This window comes from Macaca mulatta, chromosome Y (genome assembly GCF_049350105.2).
Source record: "Macaca mulatta isolate MMU2019108-1 chromosome Y, T2T-MMU8v2.0, whole genome shotgun sequence".
Taxonomy (NCBI): Eukaryota; Metazoa; Chordata; class Mammalia; order Primates; family Cercopithecidae; genus Macaca; species Macaca mulatta.
The window spans coordinates 11,666,212-11,686,632 of NC_133427.1; positions in this window are offsets into that span (position 1 = coordinate 11,666,212).

Below are 20,421 nucleotides of genomic sequence, written 5' to 3' on the forward strand. Positions count from 1 at the left end.
TGTATGAGAGTCATTAATGTGCATATGAGCTGAATCCAGGTATATGTCACAATTTCACCTTTGGACAGAGACAAGAGAGATAAGCCACATCATCTGGGTCCTAAGACAGGGGTACATAATAATCTTTGTAGGCAGAACCCATGCAGAAGAATCATATCACCTGAGGAGAGTCTCAAATAATATGTTATCCTGCCCAATATATACAGGGCTGAAACAGTAGAGCATAGTCAGACCACCTAGGTATATGGCTAAGCAATATGTTAGAATTCCCTCTCTTGGTGGAGTCCAGGAGAAAGAGGAGAGTCACATTACCTAGGTTTTGCACTCAGTTGTATGTCACTTCTTCAGTTGATCTGGATCCAGGCAGGAGTGGAGAGTCACATTACCTAGATGCTGTATCTGGTGATATGTCACAGCGTCTTTTGTGGGTAAGGCACTGGCAGGAGAGAAACATCACCTAGCTGATAGGCACAGAGATACGTAATAATATCCTCTTTTGGCTAGGTGCAAGTAGAAGAGTCAATTTTTATGATGCTGATCCGGTAATATTTCACAATGCACTCATGGTAAACAATGTAAGCCAAAAAGTGTCAACACCTAGGGGCAATAGGCCAAGTGATAAGACACAATCTTCTCATCTTGTAGGGTGCAACTTTATCTATTAGCTTGGTGTGTATTTAAGGGGGGAGTGTGGAGGGATAGCATTAGGAGATATACCTAATGTAAATGATGAGTTAATGGGTGCAGCACACCAACCTGGCACATGTATACGTATGTAACAAACCAGCACATTGTGCACGTGTACCCTGGAACATAAAGTATAATAATAATAATAAAAAAGAGTTGCAATGTCACATGTATTCTGGGTCATTATATGACACACTACAACATTTGAAGGCTTTATGTAACATGTATGACAGTTACAATCTATTCTGAGGCCTACATGCTTGTGGTGTCCCACAATTGAACATATTCTAAACACAGTTTTAATAGTCAACATCTCTATTATGGCCTGGATTCAGACAGGAGACTCATTATTTTGCTGGTCATCTGGGCCAGAAATGAGTCACAATCCCACCTGTAGCAAGATTCACATACTAAAATCATTATTCCATCATTGCACTTTATTTTCTTGTTAGACTCAGGGCTTCCACACTGGGTTTTGTAAACATGGGATGGTGACAAGTTTTGCTGTCACCTACATGTGTAATCAAGAGTCACGATCTTAGCATTTTGCTTGACCCTGTTATAAACGTCTGTGTACCACCCATGGAGTTTATAGAATATGAGTTAGTGTTATCACTTTCTGTGAGCTTCATACAAATACGCAACTTATAACCTTACGTATTTCCCTAAGTGTAGCAATGAGAGGTAAAATATCTACTATTGGTGGAATCACAATTTAAGTTTTATCATCATGCTTGTGAACTAGAGCCATGTAAATTTTATAATTCCATTTGTAATAAAAGCACTTGGCAGAAGGTTAGCAATATTTCAAAATGCTCTCTCTAGGCAGGTCAAGAAATGAGAGTTACATTAGTGGAGTGCTGTACCCAGCAATAAAATACATTCCCAAAAGTGAAAAAAAAAGGTAGACAAATGATGAGAGCAAAAATACCTATAGAAAAGTCCTAAGATATGTAAAATACTTTCTGTTGCTCTGGCACAGGCAGGAGAGTTATATCATCTAGGTTGGGGGTTGCCCAGCAATATGCCATAGTTATCTCTTTATGTAGGACCCAAGCAGAAGAGGAACATCATCTGGGTGCTGGGCCCAACAATAGGTCAAAATTCTTTTTCATGGGAATAATTCAGGAAAAAAAGAAGCATATTACCTAAATCTTGGGCTTACCAATATGTCAGATCACCTTATTGTAAAGGCTCAGGCAGAAAAAAAGTCACATCTCTTAGGACACAGGCTCAAATATATGGCCCAATGTCCCAAGTTGACAGGGGTCAGGCAGTAGAGAAGAGTCATATCACCAAGGTACTTCCCTAGGTACATGACAGAATCTAACATGTGAGGTGAAACCACGCAAAAGAGCCACATCACCTTGATGCTGCATCCTGAGTTATGTCACAAGGAATCGCTTAGGACAGGACCCAGGCGAGAGAGAGTTACAACAAATAGATGAAGGTTCTACCCTTACGTTGCAATGCTCCACATAGATAGGACCTGAGCATGGAGTCACATCACCTAGGTGATAGACCCAGATATAGGTTATAATTTCCTCCTTGAGGCACAGCCCTGCTGAAAGAGTACCATCAACTGTGTGCCTAGTCTGGAATTATGTCACAATCCAGTTAGACAGGACCCAAGAAAGAGAGCAATGTCACCTAGGTCATAGGCCCAGAAATTTTTCACAATGCCCTCTTTTGGACATGGTCCTAGTAAAAAGTACAATCACCAGTGACTGCCCTAGCAATATGTCACTATCTCACACTGTGCACAGGTCTCATTCTAATGAGATTTATATCACCTAAGTAGTTGACACAGTGATATGTCACAATAATTTCTGTGGGCATGGCTCAGGAAAATGTAACATGACCTGGGTGATGGATCTAGCAAGATGTCATGATTCTTCCTGAAATCAGGTCCCACTCAGGAGAGTCATATAACATAGAGTTTGGGCCAGGAAGATATCACAATAACATATGTGGGCAGGGACCAGTGTGAAAAGTCAAATAACTCACATGTTCAGGAAAGATTTATATCACAATCACAATAGTAGAAAATTCCCAAGATGAGATTTACAATACCACACATGTGCTGTTTTCATGAGTGAAAGATTGCTTCCTATATGTGAGATGGTGACAGTCCTCACTGTTAGCTGGTTGTGCATATGAGACTCACTATTTCAACTGTCTGCTGGATTCTGTTATGACATTTTCTGTACAAGCCAATGGCTGTGTAAAATACCAGAGTCTGTTTTAATCTTCTTTGATGTATTTTACCAGAAAGAGATTTAATCACTCGTGTTTCTAAAGCAAGTTATGAGAGTCAAAATTACCCCTATTTGTGATGTCTGCATGTGAGAGTAATTATCATGCCTGTGAACTGTGCGTAGGTATATGTCACAATTTACACTGTGGTCATAAAACAGGCATGACAGCCAAGCCACCTAAATACTGAGCCAGAAATTTTCCAGTGTTCTCCTTTTAGGCAAGTTCCTGACAGAAAAGTTGCATAAATTAGAGGTTACACCCAGATGCAAGCCACAATGACACTGGTGGGCAGTTCCAGACAGAAGACGAATGTCATATCACCTAAGTGATAGGCCCACAGATATGTCACAATGTCTTTTGTTGAAAGACCAGAGAAGAGAGTAATATCACTTGGATGCAGTGCTTAGAAATGCTACACAGTTCCCAGTGGAAGCAAGGTCCAGGCAGAAGAGGAAAGTCAGGTAACCAAGATGATGGTCCAGGGACATGTTACAGAGCTTCCTGAGGATATTGTTAAGACAACACAGTCAAATCTCAAAGGCACTCAGCTGAGATATAAGTCCAAATCGCATTTTGTTCTACAACTAGAATTATTAAATCACTCAGGAACCAGGCAAAGTTATATGTCACTATAACACTGGTGGAAACTTCCAGGAATAAGAGTCACCCTCTGGTATATAACCTGACTCCAGGTTTAAGAGTTATAATTAGTCCTCTTATCCAATCGCAGGTATATGGCACAATGTCACCTGTGGGCAGAGAGCAAGCAGGAAGGTCACATCACCTGAATTAGTGGTGGTCCAATGATGTATCACAATTATTCTTGCGGGCAGGACCCTGAAAGAAAAGTCACATCACCTGAAAGCTAGTTTCTGTAATATGTTTAAATTCTACCTATGGCCAGGGGTTAAGAAGGAACAGAGACTCACTTTACCTAGGCAATTGGCCTAGATATATGTCAAAATGACTGCTATGTGAAAGTAACCTCACACTGGTGCTTTGTTTAGCAATATGTAACAATCTCCTGCCTCAGCGCAAGGCAAGAGAGGAGAAACATCACCTAGTTGCTGAGTCAAGTGATATGTTACAAAGCTTTCTATTGGCAGTACCCAGAATGGAGGGTCAAATCACCTGCATGCAGTACCCAGTTATGTGTCACAATGCACCATAAGTGCAGGGCTGAGGCCATAGAAATGAGTCACATAACTTACATGATGGACCTAGATATAAGCCATAATGCTCTTCATAGACAGGGATCAGGCAAGTAATTCACATCACCTGGATGCTGATCTAGTGATATGTAAAAGTGTCCTTTGTAGGCAGACCCAGGCACCTTTGCTAAGCTGTATGATCTACAGATGCCAGAATTTTAACTGTGGTCATGGACTAAATAAGTGAGTTAAAATATTCAGGAGCTGGGCTAACTTTAATATCCTATTCACACAATAGGAAATACTCTTAGATAAGGTTCACAGTCCCACTTATGTCCTGGCTTCGTGTGTGAGTCAACACCCCCTGTCAGTTGGTTTGAAGTAAGGGAGTCACAGTCTCAACAATGAACAAGTTCCATGTATAAGATGTACAATCCCACTTGAAGATTGTGTTCCAGTAGGGGTGTCACAGACTCACAGGTGTCCTGAGTCATGCATCACCAAACAATCTGTCAGTAAGATCTCTGTTTGACAGAAAGAAATTCAACCTTTAGCTGCTCTTTGTGTAAGATTTAGTACCTTATTTGTAGGCCCTGTAAATGATAACAAATGAAAATCAGGTCAGCTGGTTGTGCATCCAAAAGTCACAATCGCACCTGGTTGCTGTTACCTGTTATAACACCCTTTGTATCACTCAGGCTTTATATGATATGCTTGTGTGTCATAATTCTCTGTGAACTTTATACAGTTAGGAGACACACTGCTTTACTTATGGCCAAAAGATTGACTATGAGAGTCAAAATATCTCTCCTTCCTGAGTCCACTTATGATAATTTCCCTTTTTGGGCATGGTTCAGAAAAAGGAACAGGAGAGTCGCATGACCTAAATGCTGGGCTCAGTAAGATGTCAAAATTCCACCCTTTTAAAGGCCCAGGTAGGGGAAGACGGTCATATCACTTAGGTCATGGACTCAGAGATATATCCCAATTCCCCTGTAGACAGGATGCAGACAGAAAAGGAGAGTCGTTTACACATATATCACAATATATGAGTGGTTCTTTACACATATATCACAATATAAAACATAGGGAGAAAACAGCCAGAAGAGATAGATAATCTAGGGGTTGAGTCCTGAGATATGTCACAAGGCTCCCTTATGACAAGAGCAAGGCAAAAGAGTTGTATCACCTTCCTGCAGGTTTAACTTTTATGTTATAATGTTCTATGTGGGTGGGGCCTAAGCATTGAGTCACATCACCTAGGTGATAGGCCCAGAGACATGTCGCAATGCTCACCTTGAAAAATAGCTCTGGCAGAAGAGTACCATCATCTGTGTGCCTGGCCTAGCAATACATCACTCTACCACTCGTTTCATTCAGAGCCCATTCCTGAGAAGAGAGTTGCAACCAGCTACCTGGTTGATACAGTGATATGTCACAATAACATCTGTGGACATGGTTCAGGGAAGAATGTATAACCTGGGTGCCAGATCTGGTGATGTGTCACAATCCTTACTGAAAGAAGGACCCAGGCAAAAGAGTCACATCGCCTAGAGTCTGGCCTAGGTAGAGATCACAGTCCCATATATGGGCTGGAACCAGTTTGGAGAGTCAAATCACACAGATGCTTGGCAAATATTTATATTATATCCACACTGGGAGAATATTCCAGAGATGAGATTTACAATACGACACATGTCCTGATATAATGAGTGACATTTGGCTTCATATATGTGAGATATGAGAGTCGTAACTTTCAGCCAGGTGTGCATGTAAGACTCACAATTTTATCTTTCTGCTGGGTTCTGTTATGACATTCTTTGTATAAGCCAAGGACTATAAATTATCTGAGGCTCTTATAATCTTTTGTAAACTTTTTACCGGAAAAAGATCTAACACATCACTCATGCTCCTAAAGCAAGTTGTAAGGGTCAAAATTACTCTTATTTGTGGAGTCCACATATGAGAGTCATTATCATGCCTGTGAGTTGTGCCTAGGTATAAGTCAGTATTTATTCTGTGGTAATGAAAAACGAATGACAACCACATAACCTAAATGCTGAGGCCAAAATGTTCCTATCTTCTCCTGTAGGCAAGTTCATGGCAGAAAAGTCACATAACTTCGGGGTTACTCCCAACCGTATGCCACAACGTTCCTTGTGGAAAGTGTCCCGGCAGAATAGGAAAGTCATATTACTTAAATGATAGGCCCAGAGATATGACATAATTACTCTTGTTGAAAGGGCTGGGTATGTATCATTTCTGATTATGGTCATTGTTTTTTTAACTGGAGTGGTTTGGCATCCTATTGTGACTTTAATTTACATTTTTCTAATAATGATGAACATCTTTGCATGTACTTGGCCATTTGTGTGTCTTCTGTGGAGAAACGTCACTTAAGGTCTCTTTCCTGTTACTAAAATTTGTGTTATTTTTTGCTGTTAAATTTGTTATATATCCTGTATGTTTATCCTTTGCCATATATGTATTTTGCAAATACATTTTTTCATACTGTAAGTTTTCTCTTTATTCTGTAAATTTATTTTTGCTATGTAATGTTTTTATTTTATTTATTTTTATTTATTTATTTTTATATTCTGGTAATTTAACTTGTATACTTTAGCTCTTGTTGCTTGTGTTTTCAGGTCTTATTTAAATTTTTTTTCCCTGTCCTGTTGGGTAAGAAATTTCTCTGTGTTTTATTCAAATAGTTTTATGTTTAAGTTTTACATTTAAATCTTTTACCTATTTTTAATTAAGTTGTTTTAATATTGTAACAGGAAGGCATCTTGTTGTATTCCTCTGTATGTAAATCATCTTATTTTTATAGCACCATTCATTGAAAAGCTTGTCTTTTCTTAAATGTGTGTTCTAAACAACTCATAAATTAGTTGTCTCTAGGTTTATGAATTTTTTACTGGGATCACTGGATACTTTGTTCTATATGTCTGTTTTCTATGCAAGTATCATGCTGTTTTGCTTATTATAGCTTTGCAGTATATTTTGAAGTCAGGTAGTTTGATGTTTTCAGCTTTGTACTTTTTTCACACGATTACTTTGGCTACTGGGGAGTTTTAATTTTTTGTTTCCCCATAGATTTTAGGTCTTTTTAAAAATATATGTGAAAAAATGTCTTTTTTTTTTTTTTTTTTTTTTTTGAGACAGAGTCTCACTCTGTCACCCAGGCTAGAGTGCAGTGGTGCAGTCTCCGCTCACTGAAATCTCCACCGCCCGGGTTCATGCCATTCTCTGGCCTCAGGCTCCCAAGTAGCTGGGATAACAGGAGCCTGCCATCACATCGGGTTAACATTTTTTTTTCTTTTGCATTTTTAGTACAGACAGCGTTTCATTGTGTTATCCAGTTTGGTCTCAATCTCCTGACCTCGTGATTCACCTGCCTCAGCCTCCCAAAGTGCTGAGATTACAGGTGTGAACCACTGCGCCAGGCCTGGTATTTTTATAGAGTTTGCATTCAGTCTGAAGATTATATTGAGTAAAAATGATTTTAGTTTTTCATCAAATTTTTGATAATTTATAGTGTAGAGACTGTTTATCTTTTAATTAAATTTACTGATAGACATTTATTTTTTATTCTAGAGGCAGAAAAAGTATTTTTAAAAATTAGCATACGTTTGTGATTAAAACAACTGAACAAATTAGGCAGAGATGGTATGTACTTCAACACAGTTAAGGCAAAAAATGATAACTCAATAACTGATATCACACTGAACAGGAAAAGAATAAAACATTTTATTTAAGACTGGAAATGAGAAAATGATTACTACTTTCACCACTTTTGCTCAGTGGTGTAATGCAATTCCCAGCAAGATCATTTATGCAAGAGAAAGAAATAAAATAAACCCAGATATAAAAGGAAAAAGTCAAATTGTCTTTATTTCATATCATATAATTGTCTATATAGCAAAACTTAAATAACACACTAAAAACATTGAGAATTAATAAAGAAATTTAGAAAAGTGGCAGAATACCAAATTAACACTAAAAAATTAGTAGGTGCATTTTCACATGCCAAGAATAAACATCAGAAAAAATATTTAAGAAAATATTTACTCACAGCAGCTATAAACATTGCCTTACTTCATTATAAGTTCGTGCTTGTGGTAAGGTTCCACTTTATTTTTTATCATTTTAATATTCAATGTTCTCCAACCCCTTTGTTCCTGTCTCATTTTGAGTGACAGAGACAGGAGATAGCCAAGATAACTTTTCTCATTTTGAGTGATATACACAGGAGACAGCCAAGAGTCCTGGATGTCACTTCGCCTTCAAGTCTAAAACAGCCTAAAGGCTGAAAAACCGGACTACTGGTTTCAGATGAAGCCCACCCTTTCCTGATCGTTTCTCTCTGAATAATGCCCATCTGTGCACCGGTAAAAGGAAAAGGAGTAATGGAAATTCACAGCTTTAGGCAGGAGAGGAACCTGGAATTTTCAGTTGTTCTGTGGTGACCTGGTGTTCATCAATATGTGAGATGGGGGCCTATTAACAGGAGGGCCCTCTCACTTTGGTGACGGTTGTTCTTTTTTTGTTTTGTTTTTTGTTTTTTGTTTTTGAGACGGAGTCTCTCTTTGTCACCTCTGTCACCCAGGCTGGAGTGCAGTGGCCGGATCTCAGCTCACTACAAGCTCCGCCTCCCGGGTTCCCGCCATTCTCCTGCCTCAGCCTCCCGAGTAGCTGGGACCACAGGCGCCCGCCACCTCGCCCGGCTAGTTTTTTTGTATTTTTTAGTAGAGACGGGGTTTCACCGGGTTAGCCAGGATGGTCTCGATCTCCTGACCTCGTGATCCGCCCGTCTCGGCCTCCTAAAGTGCTGGGATTACAGGCGTGAGCCACCGCGCCCGGCCGACAGTTGTTGTTGTTGTTGTTGTTGTTATTCTTTTTGCTAAATAAACTTAATTCTCACCTTTCAGTGTGTCTGTTAGCCAAATTGTTCTTGGTCATCTAAAAATATCCTGGTTTTAGGTAAAATATGAAAAAAATTCTATAAAATCCTTGTATCTAGATGTGGGGATTGAGGAATGGTAAGATGCAAGTCAAAAAAATCTTTTTCTCTTTTGTTTGTAAGCCTTTTCATCCTTGGACTTCACCTGAGGTTAGAGTAAACTGTGAACCACCCCCCACAACAGCTACAGGTACATGCAAGATGCACAGGTAAATGGCAGCTCCTTACCCCATCTCTTTGTGGCTGGAAAATGTCAAGCATTCAAGGTGTCTTTACCTTCATCAGCCAAGAGATCTAGCCTCATCCAACAGCAATTAAGTTTTTCTCTCTGTGAGGGAACCCATTGGCATAAGGATAAAAATTTTCTTTCCTGATTTACACTAAGTCTCTTGTTTTTTTTTTTTTTTTTTTTTTTTTCTTGACCCTGTCAGCAACTGATATTTATGTAAAAGCTTTTATTTTTCTTCTTAGAAAATGTTCGGCTGGACTAGGCCCCCAACGGTCACTGCTTATAATTCTTTGTAGAGTTTTAATTGTGGAAGGGTATTTGTGAGGTTGCTCTTGACCTATGGCCAATTTGGTATGCTTTGTGTGTCACTGTCTATGGTTGTCAGAAAATTTTATTGCAGGCCTCTATGTTGTTTTATGTTTTTAGCAGCACGACCTGTAAGCACTTTGCAATGTTTTGTTATGGCCTTTGACATTTTGTAATGGTGGCCCAGGTTTAATCTTGACTTTGAGAATGAATCCCTTCTGGTTTTATATTAGCATGTAACTTTGACAACTTGTGGATTCTCTCCCCCTTCACTAATGACCTTTTTTTTTTTTTTTTTTCCTAAACACCTGGTAAGTTACCTTTGGTGAAGTTTGAAGGCCGGAAATACTGACTGCTTGGTGCTGCTAGAGTCAGGTAACAAGGAATTTAAAAGGATTTTGTTAAAAGCCGCTCAACTTAATAAAAAGTAGATATCCAAATTATAGGTATAGTTAAAATATTTTTACGTTTTTCTCTTCTGAGATCTTGTTTTGCTGGGAAACATTTTTTTCTCAGCCAATTGAATTTTTTTTTTTCATTTTGTCTTGGCACTCTAATGCATGCATGAGAGGCAAGTAATTCAATCAGGATATTGCCAATTAAAAATTTTATGGCTACTGAGTTTTCTTCTGCCTGCCAGTATAGTCATATATGTGATGTATGTGTGATGTCTATAAAAAAGAGCTTCAATAAATTTACTTATGAATGATAAGCACTTGAATCAATTATTTTTTGAAAGGAAGGAAAAGGCTGTGTACCTTTTAGTTCACATGACTTTAATATTTGAGAAATGAAAACAGCTTTAAAGATAATGAGTAAAACACAAATGTCATCAATATATGAGTAGGTGTATTAAATTATGCAGGATAGGCACTAGGTTTGCTAAATGTTTTAAGGTTACAAACTTTTTTTTTTTTTTTTTTTTTAGAACAGTTCAACTTTGCTTCACAATGGTAAGGAGTGAGGACAAATGGAATTAGCCACATTCTTAACTATGCAGAAAGGAGCCAAACCCTTGGCTGCACCTAGCCCATAATTAAAACAATTTACCTGATTTTACATTAAAGTTAAAATCACTATAAATTACCATTGTAACATGTAATTGAAACCACCGGAAGTAGATTTACATACAAGATGTGTAAGAACAATAAATACGTTTTTAAGGAAAGATTAAAAGAAGGCCTGAAAATATAAATTCTTTCCTAGGTTAAACAATGGTTTTGATTTAGATAAGGTAAAGCCAAAAGTTCAAATAAGTGGTAGAAGGATTGTAAAAATAAATCTTGCCAAAAAATTCTGTGTGTGAACATTGATTAAATTAAAAAAGATATTGTATGGGTGTTTTGTAAATTGACCACTGAAATAAAAGCACAACAATGTAGTTTTAAGGCACTAATTTTCTGTTTAGCAAAATTTGTAAAGAATTATAAAAATTTTTACTTTTTATATTTCTAAGTCATCATTTTTGTTAAATAAGTAATTTGTGGTCATTTGGAATTTTAGTTCATAACACCAAGTATTTTAAACCTCTAACATGTAACATATTTCTCAAAATCAAACTGCAGTTACACAATTGTCTTTCCTAATTCCTGGCTTTTGGATGCTAAAGAAGGCTTCTGGAGTATCCACAAGGGAGGCAAACAAAATTATATGTCATGTATTGTTAAATGGAATTGACAAACTAGTGTTCAATATTCTTTAGATCATATTTTGGTAAAAAATACTGACACATGTTTCAAAATTAAGTGGGATTTCTAAAATTATAATGTCTGAAATACATGCAACCAACAACAATTAAGGATGTTATGTTAAGTTATTGTAAATTACAGAGATCAGTAAAAGTTTTTGTCTTTGTTTCTGACTGTAACTACTCTGGACATTTTGTTACACACAGACAATTCTTGTTTTGTTTCGAATTTTTTCTTTCAAAAAATGTTTTTAAATTAGCCATAGAATTTTGACAAATGCTCTCAAATGCAGGCTTCTGATAAATTTGGAGCTTGTGATATTGGAATGCAGGAAAAATGTACAGGATTCATGAAGAGCTAAAATGTTCAGGAATATTAAAAAAAGGTTAACTGAATGGACTCTAGTAATAAAAACACGAAATAGTCTTTCTGACTTTTGCTTGTAACATTACTGATCCTTGTATAGTTTATCAGAGTCAAGGAATCTTCTTCTGAGCTATTGACAGCCTTTGATAATTGACTAAGGTATACTCCTGTGAGCAAAATTGGGAGCATGTTTTTCTCTCTGCCTAACTTCTTCACAATTTGAGAAGTAGTCATACGTTTTCTTAACTTCTGGCAATATAGCTGTTTGAATCCGTGTAATCATAATTTATTTTCTTTGCAACAGGATAGAATTGGAGAAACTGGTTGACATATGTAACAAACCTGCAGGTTGTGCACAGGTGCCCTAGAACTTAAAGGATAATTAAATAAAAGTGCCTAGCAATTAGAAACATTATATATTAGGCTATTGTTGGGTGAAATACGTTGTAGATTATCCCTAGGTCTTATTTCTCTTTGTAACCTTTTATTTGTCTGTATATTTGCCGTTATCTTTATTTTCTTTCTCTTTATTGTTTACTTTACTTTTTTCTGTTAATTTAATTTTATTTCTATTTTTCTTTTTATTTTCCTCGTTACATTCTCTTCACTTCAAAATTTCTCCAACTTTTTATCTTGTGTGTAATATTTTATTGAATTTATTTTTGTTTCTTTTATTTATTTCCATTCATATCACTTCATATTATTTTATTTTTCTCTCCATACTTCTTTTTTATTTTCATTTTTCTCCTCATTTTAACTTTTATTTTATTGCAAATTATTTCATTTCTCTTTATTTCTCTCAATTTTCATATATTTATAGTATATCTTCACGTTCATTTTAATTTCACGCATCTTAATTACATTTCTCTTTATTTTTCTCTATTTCATTTATTTGTCCTTACCAATTTTCTATTACTTTAAATTTATTTCTAGATTTTATTCCTCTTGATTTTATTTTTTCACTTTATATTTCTATATTTTTCTTTGTAAAACAGAAGAGATGAGCTATTTTAAATTGGCCCAGTCATAGTGGTCAAGACTCATTTGCTGAGGCTCTCTGGAAGCCACACTACCCCAGGAGTCTCCAATCCAGGGTATATTCTGGGCCTACTGGTAGTATTTCTAAGATCCCTGGGCAGGTCTTTTATTGTTACAGACCCATCTAACTAGCATTAAGTGTTATGGGTCATTTCTACAGCGTTCAGAAGCCCCTAGCCAGCCTCAGTATTGCTTAGCCGAGGCCCTGACTGCATCTTTCTTTATTTGTATCCCATTGGATCTCCCACATATAATCCAGGGCACTGACTGTTGCTCCTTTTTTTTTTTTTTTTTTTTTTTAAAAAAAAGGGCCACACCTACTCTACTCCATCAAAACACGTCTGGACCATATATGTGTCTTTTTGTTGTTAAAAAAAATTTTTTTTTGAGATGGAGCCTTGCTCTGTTGCCAAGATGGGAGTGCAGTGATGCAATCTCAGCCTCTGCTTCCCAGATTCCAGTGATTCTTCTGCCTCAGCTCCCCAGGTAGCTGAGATTACAGGTGCCCACCATTTTTTCGTATGCTTAGTAGACATGGTTTCACAATGCTGGCGAGGCTAATTTCAAATTCCTGACCTCAAGTGATCCACCTGCCTTCGCCTCCCAAAGTGCTATAATTACAGGTAAGATCCACCATGCCTGGTTAAATTTTTGTTTCCAATTTAACTTGGTATACAACTGATTTATTATAAAAATGTAAGCTTTATTATGAGTAGATATGCATGCAAATATATGAAAAAATGCTAATGATATGAGAAGATGAACAGTTCTACATTTTACCAAACCATTTCATAGAGTTGCTATTTTACCTTTTCCTGCTTTTATCTCTGTATTTTCAATGGGAGCATCCTCAGTGAAGACTCCTCAGCAGGATAGAAAAATGTGCAATCCAATAGCAAACACTTGGAATCAATACAAATGTCCATCAGTGAAAGACTGGATTAAGAAAATGTGGCACATATACACCATGGAATACTATGCAGCCATAAAAAAGGATGAATTCATGTCCTTTGTAGGGACATGGATGCAGCTGGAAACTATCATTCTCAGCAAACTATGGCAAGGACAGAAAACCAAATACCGCATGTTCTCACTCATAGGTAGGAATTGAACAATGAGATCACACAGGAAGGTGAACATCACACACTGGGTCCTACTGTGAGAAGGGTTGGGGAAGGGATAGCATTAGGAGATATACCTAATGTAAATGATGACTTAATGGGTGCAGCACACCAACATGGCACATTTATACATATGTAAGAAACTTGCACGTTGTGCACATGTACCCTAGAACTTAAAATACAATAAAAAAAAAAAAGAAAAATGTACAATCAATCATTGAAAGATGCCATGAAGTAATTTCTGGTTTTCATTTGGAGCTCTTACAGCTGAGATTAAAAAATCCTGGTTGTAAAGTCACATCGTGAGCAGTTACAGTGTGCTGTCCTCTTCTGCCCATTTGTCAACCATCACAGTTTTTTGAACTTGAAAAGGGAAAAAGTGAGAAATTGTTTCCCTCAGACCTAGGTTTGAGGGTTTCATAGGTTTTCAGATTGTACATTGTTCAGATTGCTTAGAAGTTCATAATCACAGACGTCGCATTTGTCAAGATAAAGCTTTGTTGAACCAGGATTAAATGAAGGTGTTTATCACCCAGGGCCCATGATTTCTCCAGAGGCAGGATGGAGCTTAAAAACCATTACTGAAGCCAGAAAGTCATGACATAAGTTAAGAGCCACTCACAGGAGAAAGAAAAATGATCCCTTTTGCTTTTCCAAGTGGCCACTGCTTATTCTGGCATTAATCTTGCTTCTGACCATGATGTGTTTCTTAGTCATGTTTCTTGATTGTATCTAAAGTAAAGAGGCCTGGTGAGAGTGGTAAAAAGAATAGCTGCATCCTTCTTTAGATGATGCCTTGGTGAGCTTGGAAGCACATTGAGTCCGAAATCTTTCCTTAATACAGTGTAAGTTGTGTCATATTCGACTGTTTTGGAAATGACGCTAGGTTCAAGATGTCAAAGAAGAGACTCAGAACCAGTGAATGAGATAAGGCATTTTACTGGAAACTTATATAAAGGGGAGAAAGTCCAGTGTCAGTGGGCTTAGCAGGATAACTATGCCCACTTGCAAAAATCATACAGTTTGTATAGCATTTTTATTTAGCACTTTTTTCCAAACACTCTTTCACCAGTCAGCCTTCATTTAAATAAAAATAAATGGCCTCAATTTCCTGTGTGGCCTGTATTCTGTGCCACTGGATCAGACAGAACAGGGGCTCAGATGTTCCTCATAAATAAAGAATAATCTTTAGAAGTCAGCCACTACTAGATTTTTTAACTTTGAGCTCTGAACACTCAGAAGCATTTATTATATAGGGTCAGTCTCCAGGTATGCCCATGTCAAGTTAACACTGTCAGTTGTGTCCATCTTGCAGGATCGTTCAGACAATGGAAGTTTTCCTTCCTGATATTCTAGATTCAAAAGAGTTTTTGCTCTTTCTTGAGTCATTGGATTAACAGGAGAGTATCTAAAAAGGCTGATGTGTGTGCACATTCCTGGTACAGTGGTCTAAGTTAGTGAGAAGGCTTCTTGTTGGTAGGGTATATTTCTGTTACAGGGTTGACTGGGTGTGTACAAGCTGCTGAAGTGTCTTTTCTCCAGATTTTTATTAAACCACGACATTCTGGGACCCTAGTTCCACTATTTTCCAAGGTTGGACATACTGAACCAGACCCTGAAATTGTGCTTCAGTGTGACCAGGCTGAGGCTCCCCTTTAAAAAACAGAACTGAAAGTCTTTTTTCATATTTTCCTTGTCATTCTAATGTATCTTTTGGTTTGGAGAACTTAAAAGAGTTGGAGTATGTGACAACCCTCCTCCTATAGTTGATACTATTTATACATGACTCTTAAGTGTCAAGATAACTTGAGAGATCTCTTCCTGGCACAGCCTGAGTAGGCTAGAGCACTGTGACTTTTAATGTTTAGTTCATGCAGTCTTCAGAGAAATTTCAAAAACCATAGGATGAGAAGGGTAGAGATAGATCTGTTATAAATAACAAGTTCAGGTAAAATAATTGGAGGCAGGAACAGAATGGGAACTGCTTGAAACACTAACCACAGCACGAGAGTGCAGCTGAAAAGCCAAGCCACTTCTCTGATTGGGGCCTTGTGGGGTGGAATTAACAGGCCCACTTCTGGTCTGGCATGGGTGCTGAACTCTTAAATTCTGAGCCAAATGTAAATCCTGCATTCTGGAATTTCAGTTGTGTTACACAAGCCAGTGGAGTGAGGAAGCCCAGGTGGGCCCACAAATGTGTCTGCGAGTTGGCTTACCACACATGAGCAGCTGCTTCTGTGTCTACACTCACAAGGAAGAGAGATCTTTCTCAAGATATGCCCAGTGAGAGGTCTGTGAATTATTGGACCCCGTGAAGAAAAAAGGTGATGCCTCAGCCAAGCGCTTTTGCCCCTTCTGACTTGTGGTTTTGGGGGCTCAATTTACTCATCAACAACATGGGAAATGAAAGACCCTCAATGACTGACAGTTTACCCTATATTCATCAGGCCATTGCACAGTGCCCACTTTTAGGCACGTACCACCCAGAATTTTTCATAAAACGTGATCTCAGGCAATCAAGACAGCATATTCTGTTCTAATTTATCAACTATTTAATCAATAAGTCATTATGTTGCCAAGATGGGTGTGGGGCTTGACACTCTTGATCTCCATCATCTAGTAAAGCTATATTTGACATTGCCATCCTGATTTATTTGTGGAAAAACCCAGCAGGTGAAGCTGGGCTCAAGGGACAGGGACAGGACAGGGCACCTAGGCTGGCTTCTCCCAGGGGCCCTCTGAGGTCCCTTCAGGTAGGAGAGCTAAGTGGAGCTCCAGACCCCTCTTCTAGGATGGTGTTCATAGTTTTTCGTGGACCTCAAAGTAGGGCTTACTTTTTCTGCAACCTGCACCCCTGGTATCTATGAAGTAAGCATCCATTTATCTTTGTGGACATGGACTTCTGCATCATTTCCATGGGATGTGCTCCTGGAAGAAATGCCTAGGGAATCCTGAGCCTCTGCTGGAGGTTCTCAAATTGACAAAGTCAGTAAGAGAGTCTCAGAAATACAACTAATAGTATTTTCTGAACATTACTAACTCAGAATTACTTTTGCCCAATTATGTGTAAAAATGAGTATTAAGATGTTTGTCATTTATATTATTTTATTTTGGTCATAATACAAACCTTTCATTTTCTTCAAATTTATTTTCATGCCAATAATTGCCTTTTTGTGTGTTTTTTTTAATAATTACCTGTTTTAGAGGCAAAACTTAAAAAAGAAGCTATACAAATGAAAACATGTAATTAGATTTCTTAAATAAGTAAATAAGTAAACTTAGTTTATATTACTTGTATGAATTGTTTCACTCATCCTGAGTTTTAAAAAAATTTTAGCTAGGTATGCAATACAAAATTGACAATTTTTTTAAATAGGTGATTAAAAACATTTTATTGGACATATTGTGTAATACAATTCTTAAATATTTTATCTTAGAAATCAACATTCTTGCCAATTAATATTCATAGTACATATGAAAGTGATAGAGATGCCAAAAATTTAGGAGAGAAAATAATCTGTTCTGGTCTTTTGTAGTAAAACTTAGAGATTGTAGAAAAGAGATTAAAATTACTTGCTAAATTACCCATGAATACTAAAACAGATTAATTTACTTGTTTCTTATCTTTCAGTATCTGATAATGGATGGATTTTAAGACACTCAGAATCTGCTTTATTATAGAAATAAAACCAAACAGCTCTTGTGAAAGAATAATTAAAATATGTAGAACAAACCTATCCTTTACAGTATTAAAAACTGACCCAATTAATGGTCAAAAAAAAAAAAAAAAAAAAAAAAGCCAGGCTTACTGGGTTTTACTACTGCCAGAAACGAGGTTTTCTTAGAAGCTGATGCAACATAACGACTCTAGTATATCATCCAATTGCCCATAATCTACCTAGAACTGAAAGCTGATCCTACCACTTCCTAAGAAGAGAATGTTAGCCAACACCCCATTTTCACTTAGGCTTATTTGTTATTTCTATCTTCCTATAATGTCTGCCAGAACTACACTTCTAGGAGTCCAGGACAGCAGGGCATAAGGAAACCATTCTTAGGTTATAACAAATATTTAGTATAGTTCTCCCATATCACACAGTTTTTCTATCATCAGAGACAATAAATTGAAAGTGTGCTGTGTTAAGATCTAGAATTAAATCCAGATGCAGTGGTTTATGCCTGTAATACCAGAAGTTTGGGAGGCTGAGGCAGTGGATCACAAGGTCAGGAGATCGAGACCATCCTGGCTAACATGATGAAACCACATCTCTACTAAAAATACAAAAAAAAAATAGATAGATGGATGGATGGATAGAGAGAGAGAGAGAGAGAGAGAGAGAGAGAGAGATAGCCAAATGTGGTGGCAGGCACCTGTCATCCAAGCTACTCAGGAGGCTGAGGCAGGTGGATAGCTTAAACCTAGGAGGCAGAGGTTGCTTGCAGTGAGCTGAGATCATGCCACTGCACTCCAGCCTGGGCAACAGAGTGAGACTCTGTCTCAAAAAAAAAAAAAAGAAAGAAAGAAAAATATCTAGAATCAAACCTAAGAAAATTGCCTGATAATTCTGTCTAAACCTGAATATAGAGACGAAAGACTAAAACCATATTTTCTTAAGTATAGACGTGCCCTCCACTTCACTCAGTAGATGTTTCAATGTAGAAACATAATCCAAAACTTACAAGGTTTTCAACTAGTTTTGCTAAAACGCCCATCTCTTCATATTGATTCAATAGGGAGGGGCAACTCTACAGCATAGGTACAATTTTGCTGTCTTTATATGCAGAATTAATGACATTCCTTTACTGTAGATACTTTCAATTTTTCACCTGAGACCACAGGCTAATTTCAAAAACAATGTTTATTTCTAATTATGTAGCTTCTATTACATAGCTAGTATTATATTAGTTTACTTCATGTATACGCCAAAAAGACTTTATGACTTATTAAATGTTCAACTCTTTACATAAATAAGTTGGTGCAATAATTTTAATAAACTCAATTGCATCAATTTTATATAGTAAAATAAACAATAAACAAAAATTGGATTAAATAGAATTCTCTAATTATAATAAAATATAAATATACTAAATAAAGAACATAGAATAATACAAGCACTGTGAAATTAGTCACATACGAAAATTATTTTGAGAATATCATTAAATTGTATCAAAGTCACTTTCATAATCTCTGAGGATGTTATGCAAAGAACGTTTTATGAAACTAGACAAAAATAAACTTATATATCATGTCTACAGTGAGCCACAGGCAAACAGAGAAAAAAAAAGGAGAATTTGCCCAAGAGGTTTCTAAGCAAGGAAAAATAACATTTTAGATAAATGAATTTAATACAAAGCAGAGAAAATAGATCTGTTTTTTAAAAAAAAAAAAGGTTGAAGATTCTGGTTTGCTCTTATCAATGCTCATAAAATTATCTGTTTCATTCTAACATTTTTATTTTTTTCTCAAAATAGGTACACAACCATAAACAAATATAATTATTATCTATAAATCTGTTACACCTAAAGTTTATTTTACAATGATATACCTGTATATTTCAATTAATGTAAATCAAACTAAAGGTCTGTATGCGTTTTTCAGAAAAAAGAAGTCATATGTTCACCATAAAAAAGTAGGATAAAATTTTGTAAAGTTGTTCAGAATTCAGAAACAGCTCCATTATACTCATATTATCTTTATTAGAATGATCATAATAATCTGTGGTTACAAAAAAAGCAAAAAGGTCATTTTTAGCAACCACATTTTCCAAATTAAGTTAAAGACCACTGACAAAATAATCACTAGAGATGTTATTCCACTGTCACCCAATAGTGTATTATTCCCATCTGTTACCTAAAACCTTGGGTAAATGGGATAAGTTAACATCAGTGACAAGATACACATTCAATGTAATACAGCCTTAACACAGTAACAACAATTTTGGTTTATTAAAACAAATTAAGGTCACACATTCTCATTAAAAATGCATTTTGAAATTTGCTGTATTTTAGTTATCATAATTTGCAAACGGTAAAGCAATTTTCTTTCAAAATTCAAATTGTTTCTCTTACTATGCAGAATATTATCATGATCTCTTTCCACACTCCCATTATTCTGTCACTTACGATACTGCTGTAAACCAACCACTAAATGGCCTTTCCACTTAGAATGTCTTCATCTTAGTTTTTAGTTTTCTTAATCTTCCATAGGAAAGTATATAAATCTGTCGATCTAATATAGAACAATGTCTCATAAATCTGGTGCAGAAACCATTGACCATGTACCTTCACATAAATTCTAGAAATAAAGACATAGCATCAAATGTAAGAGTTAAATTACATAAATATTTTCTTTTGAAAAAATAGTAAATTCTTTTTTTGTTTATTTGCTTGTTTGTTTTGAGAGGAGACTCACCCTGTTGCCAGGTTGGAGTGTCATGGTGTGATCTCTACTCCCTGCAACCTTTGTCTATCAGGTTCAAGTGATCCACCTGCCTCACCCTCTTGAGTACCTGGGATGAGCTGGGTGATCCACCACACCCAGCTATGTTTTGTTGTTGTTGTTGTTGTTTTGTAATTTTAGTAAAGGCGGGGTTTCACCATGTTGTTGAGGATG